This window comes from Carassius carassius, chromosome 30, assembly GCF_963082965.1.
Source record: "Carassius carassius chromosome 30, fCarCar2.1, whole genome shotgun sequence".
Lineage (NCBI taxonomy): Eukaryota > Metazoa > Chordata > Actinopteri > Cypriniformes > Cyprinidae > Carassius > Carassius carassius.
Window position 1 is genome coordinate 3,376,538 of NC_081784.1, and position 13,454 is coordinate 3,389,991.

The window sequence follows — 13,454 nt, forward strand, 5'->3', positions numbered from 1 at the left end:
TAGTCCTCAAGAGGTGGATCAACAATGACAAAACTGAGCACACTTTTCCCGGAGGAGAGTGCAGGACTCTGCTTTTGACTGGTTAGCTCATATATTACTGTATTTACAATGATAATGCACATTTATTTGATAAAATTATAATTTTGAAATGTAAATGCACAGCAACTAAGCCAATAACCTGTTATTTGACAAAATATGTTGAAATTATGTTAATATAGCATATTCTACAGTAGGTCACTTGACAAACAGTCTGCATGTATTGTCATCTGAGTAAATTTACATTTTGATAATGTGAAATAGATATTATTGCATTGCAAACAACAGTGTGTATAAAAACTGATTCCCATGTTTCAGTTTGAGATGAAGATTATGGACCACCAGGGCTTGGCACAGAGGGGCCTCATATCTCCAGGCAGGCCAGAGGAAGGTAATGCTGGGTATCACAGCTACAGTATGCTGATGATACTCAGATTTACCTAGCCTTATCGCCAAATGACTACAGCCCCATTGACTCCCTCTGCCAATGCATTGATGAAATTAATAGTTGGATGTGCCCAGGGGCAGATCTACCGGGGTGGCATGGGGTGGCAAATGCCACCCTAAAAGAAAGCCTTGCCACCCCTGCTGCCACCCCAGTTGGCAGCAACGAATTAAAAGTTATGGCCAATTGCAGAGGTGGGTAGAGTACCCAAAAACTGTACTCAAGTAAAAGTGAAAGTACTTCTAGAAATATTTACTCAAATAAAAGTAAAAGTACTAGTCTTGAATAGTTACTTGAGTAAGAGTAAAAGAGTATCGGATAAAAAATCTACTCAAGTAGTTAGTTACTAGTTACTTTGGGTCATATATACTGTACTGAGCCTATTTTTATTTAGATATATAGATAAAATGTATGTAATGTATGTGTGCGTGTATAAATGTATATATTTCATCAGCCTTTACTCCAATTTATGTAATTTATTATAAAACCCTGTCTGTTTACTTAAGTAACAGATATAGGTGTCATGCCATAACATATTTTTAATACGACTGACTTTATATTAAATGTGAATTTAACATTGAAAGTTAATGTGATATAAATATTGCTACTAATCTTTCATTGTTCAGAAAGAGAGCAAATAACATTTACATTATTAAAGATAATTTTCACTGACAGTCTAGATTTCAATCACTCTCAGAAACTCCCATTAAAATCACTGAAACTGTTAACACTGTGAAATCAATATCTTAATTAAAGATTCGTACACACATCTGCACTTTGTTGTTCCTGCGAGAGAATTCGCCAGAAATAGGTCTCCAGTCAGTGAGCGGAATTTTAGCGATGACTCATCTGAACACCTCTGATTGGTCAATGCTTTAATAAGCTTAAAAGAATCATGTGTGATTGGTTATAATGCGCAGCGCTGTATAAACGCATCTATCTCTGGCTAAGCGCCAGCAAGCAATCACAGATCTGAATTTAGCAGCTGATAATATGACTCGCTGAACGTACTTGCACAGGTGTGATTGTATTAAAATTAATAAAATCTTAATCGGCTATTTTTTGTCTTTTGGAAGCTGCATTCAACTTGACTCCCCTCTGTTATAAGCCACACACGTACAACAAACTAATGTCACAGTGGTATCGTGTACTGTAATCGAATGTAGCCCAAGTTATTACCTGTTAAACAGTAGACAGCACACGCGGTGTTCATCTAATAAGGATCTCCATCGCTAGCAAATAATATCCTTTGCAGATTTCAATTTAGTGCCGTTACAACTCCGAGTGAACCACTTCAGATGCTCAGCGCGTGCGGCAGGGAACTGAACGACTCATTCAAACTGATTCATGAACCAATTCACTCGTTTGCCAATTGGTTTGATCAAGCCTTTGAACAGAATTGACTCAAAAGAATGAATCATTCGCGAATGGGCATCGCTCATTGCCCAGAGAAAAGTAGACGGCGCGTTTGGAATAAACTGAAGCATTATAACATTTATTGCATTAAGATAAAGTAACGAGAGGAGCGTAACACACAGTAACGAAGTAAAAGTACAGATTTTTCCCCAAAAATTTACTCAAGTAAGAGTATAAAGTACCCATCTTTAAATATACTCGTTACCCCAAAAAAGTATTATATAGTATTCGTTACCCCAAAAAATTACTCAAGTAAATGTAACGAAGTAAATGTAACTCGTTACTACCCACCTCTGGCCAATTGTAAAATTTACGCTCGCGAATCTCCGATGTCCGACTGCAGTGCATGCAGCAGCACGAGAGGACAACATAGCGGCACGAGACTGATTTGTTTGGGAAACTTTATGAGCGCGCGCGACGCGAGGGAACCAGGAGTCACGAGGAGACACAGGAGGAAAGAGGTAAAAATGGATTATCTGTCAAGAAATGAAGCTTTAATGAAAGCACTGACTTTGAGATGATAAATAACGTCTAAGGTATGTAACCCTGGTTCCTCGAAGGAACGAGACGCTGCGTCGAGAACGATTGGGGAACGCCCCCAGCGTGACGTCTCTGAATCATGTGTGTAATCAGTCCAATGGAAGGGTGAGACGTCATAGGCGGGTGACGTCAGAGACCAGGAAGCATAAAAACAGGAGAGGCGCAGCCGGCACCAGCCTCAAAGGATGAAGCAAGCGCCGGCCAGAGATGCCAGAAGTGTGGCACTGCGACGTAGCGTCTCGTTCCTTCGAGAAACCAGGGTTACATACGTAACCTTAGACGTTCCTCTTCAGGAACTCGAGCTGCGTCAAGAACGATTGGGGAATGAGAATGCCCACGCCGCCAGACTTTACAAAGTCTGGCGGCGTTTTCTTCTCGCAATGCTCGCACTGGACACATACAATTAAGCTTCTTCTGGTCTGGCTCCCTAAAGGGAGGAGGATTGAAGGCCTGGAGTACGACAGGCCGTGGTGTAGAGGAGGGAACCTTAGGGACATACCCCGCACGAGGGTAAAGGAAAGCTTTAGCCAGACCGGGCGCAAAGTCTATATAAGAAGGGGCCACAGAGAGGGCCTGCAGGTCCCCAACTCTCTTGAGAGAAGAAATCGCCAACAGGAAGACAGTCTTAATAGAGAGAAGGCGATCGGAGATCTCCTCAATAGGCTCGAAGGGCGGCCTACAGAGAGCTTCTAACACCACAGCCAGGTCCCACGTGGGGACACGAGAACGTACTGGGGGCCTCAGCCTCATCGCACCGCGGAGGAAACGTGTAACGAGTGGGGGTGTCTGCGCACTGACTGGCCACCGAGAGGGGCGTGGTAGGCCGCAATGTCCGCCACGTAGACCTTCAGGGTGGAGTGGGTCAACCCTGCGGAGAAACGGCCCTGCAGGAACTCCAGCACTGTACCAATCGGGCAGTTGAGTTGGTCAAGCTGGCGGTCTCCGCACCAAGAAGTGAAAAGTTTCCACCTCAAGGCATACAGTTTCCTCGTAGAGGGAGCTCTGGATTGGAGGATGGTCTCAACAACCTCGGTTGAGAGACCGGAAGCTACGAGTTGTGCCCCCTCAGGGGCCACACCCATAACTTCCACAGCTCCGGGCGGGGGTGGACTATGGTGCCCTCCGCCTGTGAGAGGAGATCCCTCCTGACATGAATCTCGCAGGGAGAGCCGTCTAGGAGGGAAATCAGGTCCGAGAACCATACTCGACCCGGCCAGAACGGGGCTACTAACAGCAGCCGAACTCCGTCCCAGCGCACTCTCTCCAGAACTCTTGGGAGCAGAGCAATCGGGGGAAAGGCGTACAGACGAAGCCTCGGCCAAGTCTGTACCATGGCGTCCAGCCCCAGTGGAGCTGGATGAGTCGGAGAGAACCAGAGGGGACAGTGCGATGTCACTCGAGTCACAAACAGATCCACCTGAGCCTGGCCAAAAACTCTCCAAATCTGCTTCACCACCTCGGTGTGAAGCCGCCATTCCCCGGGCCTCGGCCCCTGCCTCGACAGGATGTCTGCTCCCATATTCATATGCCCAGGAATGTGAACCGCTCTGAGCGAGAGGAATTTGTCCTGGGCCCACACAAGGATCTGGTACGCTAGTTTGCATAGACGGTGTGAGTGCAGACCTCCTTGGTGGTTGATGTAAGAGACCACTGCTGTGTTGTCGATGCGCACCAACACATGGTGACCTCTTAGGTCTGGGAGAAAATAACGAAGTGCACGCAGCACGGCCAGCATCTCCAGGCAGTTGATGTGCCATGTCAGATGGTGACCACTCCACAGACCGCGGGCAGGGTGGCCACTCATGACCGCACCCCAGCCGGTGAGGGATGCGTCCGTCGCTAGCATCACGTGGCGACAAGGAGCTCCCAGCACCGGGCCCTGAGACAAGAACCAAGGCTTCCTCCACATATCCAAGGCACGTAGGCAGCGCCGCGTGACCTTGATCATGCGAAGTGGGTTTCCCCTCGGGGAGAACCCCTTGGTCTTGAGCCACCACTGTAGGGGTCTCATGTACAGCAGGCCAATAGGTATCACGTTGGACGCAGCTGCCATCAGACCCAGCAGTTTTTGAAACTGCTTGACAGTGAGTGACTGGCCTTCTCTCACTCTCGCGACTGCGGCGAGGATCGACTCGATCCGAGCAGGTGACATGCGTGCCTGCATCGTGGTCGAATCCCACACCACGCCCAGACAAGTGGTTCTCTGTACCGGAGAAAGCACACTTTTCTTGGCGTTCAGTCTTAACCCCAGCTCTCTCATGTGGGCGAGAACGACATCTCGATGCCGAACCACCATCTGCTCTGATTGAGCTAAAATCAACCAATCGTCGATATAGTTCAGTATGCGGATGCCCTTGAGTCGTAGCGGAGCCAGGGCTGCATCCACACACTTCGTGAAAGTGCGGGGTGAGAGTGCAAGGCCAAAGGGAAGTACTCGATATTGGTACGCTTCGCCCCCGAAAGCAAACCTCAGAAACTTCCTGTGTAGGGGAAGGATGGAGATATGTAAATAAGCATCTTTTAGATCTATCGTGACAAACCAGTCCTCGTACCTGATCTGAGCCACAACCTGTTTGAGTGTGAGTATCCTGAACTTCAGTCGCTTGACTGAGCGGTTCACTAGACGCAGATCTAAAATGGCACGCAACCCCCCATCTTTTCTTGGAAGAATGAAGTACCGGCTGTAGAACCCTGACTCCCTGTCGTGAGGAGGGACCACCTCGATGGCCTCCTTCCTCAGAAGAGTGTGCACCTCCTGTTCCAAGACCAGAGCCTGCTCGGGACCCACCAGCGTGGGTGAAACCCCGTTGAATCGAGGCGGAGGAGAACCAAACTGAATTGTGTAGCCTCTTTCTACAGTGTGCAGGACCCATTGAGACACATTTGGCAGTAGTTTCCACGCTGCTAAATAATCTACTAAGGGAGTCAGTCTCTCGAGACTGACCTCTGGTGTAATCAGAACAGCTAGCTCGGTGCCCTGTAACGGCGGACCGGCAGGAGACAACCAAGCTAACCGTTCTAGAGACCTCCGCGGAGGCGGCAAGCCGCTCAGCACCGCTACGTTTCCGGGCGATAACTGGGCGTGGTGCTCGCCGGAGACCGCTGCGCCCTGTAACTCCGGCAGGGTTGGCAGAACGATCTCCTGAGGGCACTGAGGCGAGACGGACACCGTGTAATGCGGTGTAACCCGCTGCACCACAGAGGGGACTGCCCTCATAAGCCCCGGGCCAGTGGCGTCAGGGCTTATTGGCCGAAGACCTCTTAGCCTTAAGTACGGTCCGCAGATCCGGCTTAGACTTAGAAGCCCCCGACCCAGAGCGTCGGCGACGCTCTGTTTTTGTGCCTCCCTGTATGAGGAGTTGGTACTCGGTGGAGGCTGCCCCCGCCCGGCAGCCTCCGGATTTAGAGAGCGAGGTGGGATGAACTGCTGGAACGCCGCCGCCTGCTTGCGAGCCTCCTGGTACCTGTCGACGACAGAATTAACAGCGTCGCCGAACAGGCCCGAGGACACAAGCGGGGCATCCATGAGACAAACCCTGTCCTTTTCTCTCATATCAGACAGGGTGAGCCACAAATGTCTCTCTGCTGCTACCATTGCTGCCATGGACCGCCCAATAGCGCGAGCGGTCTCCTTGGTAGCGCGGAGAGACAAATCAGCGGTCCTCCTGAGCTCTGTGATATCCTCAGATCTCACGTGCTCTTGCTCATCTAAATCTTTCAGCGGATCGGCTTGGTACGCCTGTAACACCGCCATAGTGTGCAGACACGCACCTGCCTGACCCGCTGCCGAGTACCCCTTGCCCACCAGCGCTGATGTTGTACGCAGCGGCTTGGAGGGCAGCGCCGGAGCCTTTAATGACGATGCCGCGCCGGGAGACAGATAGCTCGCCAGCGTCTGTTCAACCCGGGGCATCGCCTTATAACCGTGTTCATTCATCCCCTCTACGTTGCCGTAGTGATCAGAAACGGGGATGAAGACGCGGGCCGAGAAGGGTTTTTCCCACAATCTACACACCTCTGCGTGCAAATCGGGAAAAAAAGGCAGGCTTCGGCGCGGAGGTGGCGGCTTAGTTCGCAGAAATCGCTCATCAAGTTTACTTTTCTGCGGTTCAGCCTTTTTCTCGGCTGGCTTTTCGATGTTTAATTTGGCCACAGCACGAGTAACCACCTCCAAAAGCTCCTCATACTGGGGCGATTGAGGGGGCGAATCCTCAGCGACGTTCACCACATCAACCTCCTTGGAGGAAGATAGATGAAACGCCGAGCCCGCTCCCCGGGGAGAAGAGAGCCCTCCGGGAACGGAGAACATGCAGGGCAAGCCGCTCGCAATGCGGGCAGTCGGCCCCCTCAAGAGCCGACTCTGCATGCTCTGCTCCCAGGCAAACAACACACAAACTGTGTGTATCCCCGCCTTTGATATAGCGAGGACAGGGAGGAACACACGTTCACGTCAACTTCGTTTTGTGTCTGAACTTTCACACTTTAATTCATAAATTAACCCTGTCTGTGTTTGCAAAGCGACACGGATTGAATCGCGGAATTCAGTCACAAATGGAACTTGCTGAATAAAGCAGAACGTCACAAAATTCGGCAATTTTTGAATGAATAAATCAAAAGTAGAGCTGTACATTTAATCAGATCTCGATATGGACTAGTGTCTGTGAATATTAAAGGTGTTGTTCTACACGTCTCTGGGAATGAGCGCTCAATGTGTGCTCTACTACTACACACACACACACACACACTCACACACACATACACACAGAAGCACGCGTGGTGATGTAGGCTACTCATGTGCACAGCGCGCCAGGAGAGGATTTCACCATTTCATTTGATAAAACTATCTTCATTCATTCGTATCCACAGATAGAAACCGCAATGTCTTTACGAAAACCTGTCAAAATAAAATTTGTGTATAACTTGAAAAAATGTAAATGAAATATAGTACTATTGCACAGTAGAGTATGCTATACTTCAAGTAGGCGTTATAGCTAATGATAATAATAGTTTGTTAAAAAACACAGAAACTCTATCTACAACCCACCAAAATAAAAGTTCGGTCTAACTAAGAAAATATGTAAGAAATTGCACAGTAAAATATACTTTAAAAAATATCTACTAAAATGTTATTTTAAAGGAATATCACACAAGTTTTCATAGATGTTTTAATTTAAACTTGCCAAAACAATAACACCATTTTTTTTTTCAATAACAATTTCTAAAAGTACATTTGTATTTGTGCCTATAATGTTTATTTATTTATTATTATTGTCAGCTAATAAAACCTATGTTTCAGGGACCATATTCATATATCATCTGAGGCTAAATGTAGCTCTTGACTGGTTGAGTTAGTTGGTGATTAACACTAAACAGTAGAAAATCAGTTGAGTCTCCCCAGCTGGAGATGTCATTGGCATCTTGTGTTTCTTATAATAAATTGAAATGTTGATAACACTTTCATCTTTCATAATGCTCTCAATTACACGTCGATGAATACTGTATGCATTAGTGAGTGTGGTGGTGCTTCTGGGGTAATGCTCTGGGACAGGTGAGAATGAGGTGGGGGGTCACTGTATACTCACTACAAAAAACTAAATTTAAAATGTGACACTGGTGTAAATGATGTAAATCCTGCTGAATATGAAGCAATGTTGCTCTTTTTGTTGTTTTTTATATATATTTCTTATTTTGTATACAGTCAGTCAAAAACAGTTTGCTTCCCCTGTCACACATCTGACACTCATCACCTGTGTCTTAACCTTAATGCCTTTCCTGTGATAATGCCCATTACTTCTATCACACTTCTGTCTCCTATTAAGTGAGATCACATTGTATGGTCACTTATTCTTTGTATGTTTCAAATGCAAGACATTGATTACATGAGATTAAGTTTGTAAATGGCAGCCTGTGCCCTTTTGTAATGTGTTTATATACTATTTATCAACAAACTGTGATGACTGTGACTAAATTTTGTATATATATATACGTCTGCCATATGTTGCCACCCCTCAAAAATTCCTGCCCCCTTCTCGCCACCCCACCAATATTTTTCTAGATCCGCCCCTGGATGTGCCAGAACGCCCGCAGTTGGAATCAGCTTCCAGAAGAGATCAGATGTGCTAAAACACGTCACATTTAAATCTAGACTTAAAACTCATCTGTTTAGTGCATTTATTGAATGAGGACTGTGCAATGTCCGAACTGATTGCACTATATTTTGACTGTTTTTTTCTATGTAAAACCATTTTCTAGCTGTTTTTAAATTCATTTTAATTAAGTAAATTTTTTAATTATTTTAAAAGTTTTAAAATTGCTTGTTTTATTTTTGTTATTATTTTTCTTCATGATTATTTTACTTTCTTTTATGTAAAGCACTTTGAATTACCATTGTGTATGAAATGTGCTATATAAATAAACTTGCCTTGCCTTGCCTTGCTCAACATAGGGGACAAAATCCTAGTGATGCACAGAAGTAAATGATACGAATTTGGATGATGTACAGTAATAGACCACGTTTTTAAGTTGTAGTGTCTTTATTTATATTTAGTCTCATTCTTTAATGCCATTTTGCATATTACTTGTGCATCTCAGAGACAAAAATAACAAAAAAAGAAAATCAAGCAATAATCAAGAAAACTGCTATAGCATATAGAAAAATTGAATATTTTGGGTGATAAAAAGTTGATAAAACCTGTTATTGCAAAGTGCACTTGTAGACGCTAAATAGGACAATTTGCCTTCCTTCAGTTATATTTCTATAACTCTTGTATAGAAAATGAAATAAGGGATTTTTTTCTGCTGTAGTATATCCTGCCACCTAGGGGAATCAGACAAAATAATCAGCAGGTGCCTAGAGCACACAGAACCTGAATAACAGACTTTCAAAAACAGGACTTTTGGAAAAATTATATCAAAAAGCGCCTATTTTTATGTTTATTATAATATTTTAAAGACATATAGTGTTATTTATGAAGTACCTCAATCTGATTTTGTTAGTTTGAGGGTTTTTTCTGTACATTGACACCAACATTTTACATTTCTTCCACTGTATAAGTGAAGTGTGAACATTTAAAAATTATTTATATATAAATATTACATAAATTAGTCGGGTCAAGTCACTGTTGACCTTCCAGAGTCAGGTCAAGTCACCGTTGACCTTCCAGAGTCAGGTCAAGTCACCACTGACCTTCCAGAGTCAGGGCTAGTCACCGTTGACACTCCAGAGTCAGGGCTAGTCACCTTTGACATTCCAGAGTCAGGGCTAGTCACCTTGGTGATCTTCATGGGCAAAGTCAAGTCACCGGTGTTCTTCATGGGCAAAGGCAAGTCACCATTGATCTTCATGAGCAGAGTCAAGTCACCATTGAACTTCATGAACAAATGCAAGTCACCATTGATCTTCATGAGCAGAGTCAAGTTACCAATGATCTTCATGAGCAGAGTCAAGTCACCATTGATCTTCATGAGCAGAGTCAAGTTACCAATGATCTTCATGAGCAGAGTCAAATCACCATTGATCTTCCTCTTCACGTCTCTGCGGAACTACCAGAGCCTCCCCACATCTCTGCTGAACTACTAGAGCCTTTCCACGTCTCGGCTGAACTACCAGAGCCTCTCCGAGGAACTTCCAGAGACTCGTCACGTCTCAGCTGAACTCTCTGAGCGCTCGACTGATCCTGTCGTGGCCACGGAGGCCACCCTTAACTTGTTCATGTTCTCTGTTTCAGACTTGCCTAACCAGACTTGCTCTCCTGTGTCATCGATCCCACTGTGGTGGTCTTCTGCACTGCCCTGGTGGGCTTCTGTCTCGACCGCACGGATGTGGTGGTCTTCTGCGCCGCCCTGATGGGCTTCTGTCAAAGTCAAAGTCACCTTTATTTATATAGCGCTTTAAACAAAATACATTGCGTCAAAGCAACTGAACAACATTCATTAGGAAAACAGTGTCAATAATGCAAAAATGATTGTTAAAGGCAGTTCATCATTGGATTCAGTTATGTCATCTCTGTTCAGTTAAATAGTGTCTGTGCATTTATTTGCAATCAAGTCAACGATATCGCTGTAGATGAAGTGTCCCCACCTAAGCAAGCCAGAGGCGACAGCGGCAAGGAACCGAAACTCCATCGGTGACAGAATGGAGAAAAAAACCTTGGGAGAAACCAGGCTCAGTTGGGGGGCCAGTTCTCCTCTGACCAGACAAAACCAGTAGTTCAATTCCAGGCTGCAGCAAAGTCAGATTGTGCAGAAGAATCATCTGTTTCCTGTGGTCTTGTCCTGGTGCTCCTCTGAGACAAGGTCTTTACAGGGGATCTGTATCTGGGGCTCTAGTTGTCCTGGTCTCCGCTGTCTTTTAGGGATGTAGAGGTCCTTTCTAGGTGCTGATCCAGCATCTGGTCTGGATACGTACTGGATCTGGGTGACTGCAGTGACCCTCTGATCTGGACACAGACTGGATCTGGTGGCCACGGTGACCTCGGAACAAGAGAGAAACAGACAAATATTAGCGTAGATGCCATTCTTCTAATGATGTAGCAAGTACATAGGGTGTTATGGGAAGTGTTTCCGGTTCCGGTTTACCTAATTAATGCAGCCTAAAAATCCTTTAACGGATTTGGATAATAAAAGCATATTAGTATGTTATGTGTATGCCAGGTTAAAGAGATGGGTCTTTAATCTAGATTTAAACTGCAAGAGTGTGTCAGGATGGGTGGTGGAGGGATGAACTCAAATGCAGACAGTAGTCACAGCAACACAGTTTATTATACAAAAAACAGGAAAACAAAACCCACGAGGGGGCAAAACAAGGGCTAGACAGGCGAAGGAAGACAAAACTAGACTAACACTGCACTTAACTAGACTATGACTAAAACACGATCAAACAATTACTTAGACAAGACTTGACAATCACAACTGGTAGCAACAGTAGACAATCTTAAACAACGTGACAATATTTAAACAATGAACCGACAAAGGGACAGAGAAACACACGAGGTTATAAAGGGAGGCTACTAATGAACACAACAGGTGGAACAGGTAAATCAATGAAGACAAAACTAGGGTAACAAGGGGGGCGGGGCAAGGGAACGAGACAACGCAAGCACATGGCCCAAACAAATGGCCATGTGCTTGCACATAAAACATGGGCCTGTCATGATCCTGCCACAAGACTAGAGAAAAATCAGAGACAAGAAGGCAGAATCATGACAGAGTGTGTCTGCCTCCCGAACAATGTTAGGTAGGTTATTCCAGAGTTTAGGCGCCAAATAGGAAAAGGATCTGCCGCCCGCAGTTGATTTTGATATTCTAGGTATTATCAAATTGCCTGAATTTTGAGAACGTAGCGGACATAGAGGATTACAATGTAAAAGGAGCCCATTCAAATACTGAGGTGCTAAAGCATTCAGGGCTTTTTAAGTAATAAGCAATATTTTAAAATCTATACGATGCTTGATAGGGAGCCAGTTCAGTGTTGACAGGACCGGGCTAATATGGTCATACTTCCTGGTTCTAGTAAGAACTCTTGCTGCTGCATTTTGGACTAGCTGTAGTTTGTTTACTAAGCATGCAGAACAACCACCCAATAAAGCATTACAATAATCTAACCTTGAGGTCATAAATGCATGGATTAACATTTCTGCATTTGACATTGAGAGCATAGGCCGTAATTTAGATATATTTTTGAGATGGAAAAATGCAGTTTTACAAATGCTAGAAACGTGGCTTTCTAAGGAAAGATTGCGATCAAATAGCACACCTAGGTTCCTAACTGATGACGAAGAATTGACAGAGCAACCATCAAGTCTTAGACAGTGTTCTAGGTTATTACAAGCGGAGTTTTTAGGTCCTATAATTAACACCTCTGTTTTTTCAGAATTTAGCAGTAAGAAATAACTCGTCATTTTCAAATTGGTGTGTTTCACCTGGCTGCGAAGAAATATAGAGCTGAGTATCATCAGCATAACAGTGAAAGTTAACACCATGTTTCCTGATGATATCTCCCAAGGGTAACATATAAAGCGTGAAGAATAGTGGCCCTAGTACTGAGCCTTGAGGTACTCCATACTGCACTTGTGATCGATAGGATACATCTTCATTCACTGCTACGAACTGATGGCGGTCATATAAGTACGATTTAAACCATGCTAATGCACTTCCACTGATGCCAACAAAGTGTTCAAGTCTATGCAAAAGAATGTTGTGGTCAATTGTGTCAAACGCAGCACTAAGATCCAATAAAACTAATAGAGAGATACACCCACGATCAGATGATAAGAGCAGATCATTTGTAACTCTAAGGAGAGCAGTCTCAGTACTATGATACGGTCTAAATCCTGACTGGAAATCCTCACATATACCATTTTTCTCTAAGAAGGAATATAATTGTGAGGATACCACCTTTTCTAGTATCTTGGACAGAAAAGGGAGATTCGAGATTGGTCTATAAATAACTAGTTCTTTGGGGTCAAGTTGTGGTTTTTTGATGAGAGGCTTAATAACAGCCAGTTTGAAGGTTTTGGGGACATGTCCTAATGACAATGAGGAATTAATAATAGTCAGAAGAGGATCTATGACTTCTGGAAGCACCTCTTTTATGAGCTTAGATGGTATAGGGTCTAACATACATGTTGTTGGTTTAGATGATTTAACAAGTTTATACAATTCTTCCTCTCCTATAGTAGAGAATGAGTGGAACTGTTCCTCAGGGGGTCTATAGTGCACTGTCTGATGCGATACTGTAGCTGACGGCTGAATGGTTGCAATTTTATCTCTAATAGTATCAATTTTAGAAGTAAAGTAGTTCATAAAGTCATTACTGCTGTGGGAAATGTCAACACTTGTTGAGGCTTTATTTTTCGTTAATTTAGCCACTGTATTGAATAAATACCTGGGGTTATGTTTGTTTTCTTCTAAAAGAGAAGAAAAGTAATCGGATCTAGCAGTTTTTAATGCTTTTCTGTAGGATATGTTACTTTCCCGCCAAGCAATACGAAATACCTCTAGTTTTGTTTTCCTCCAG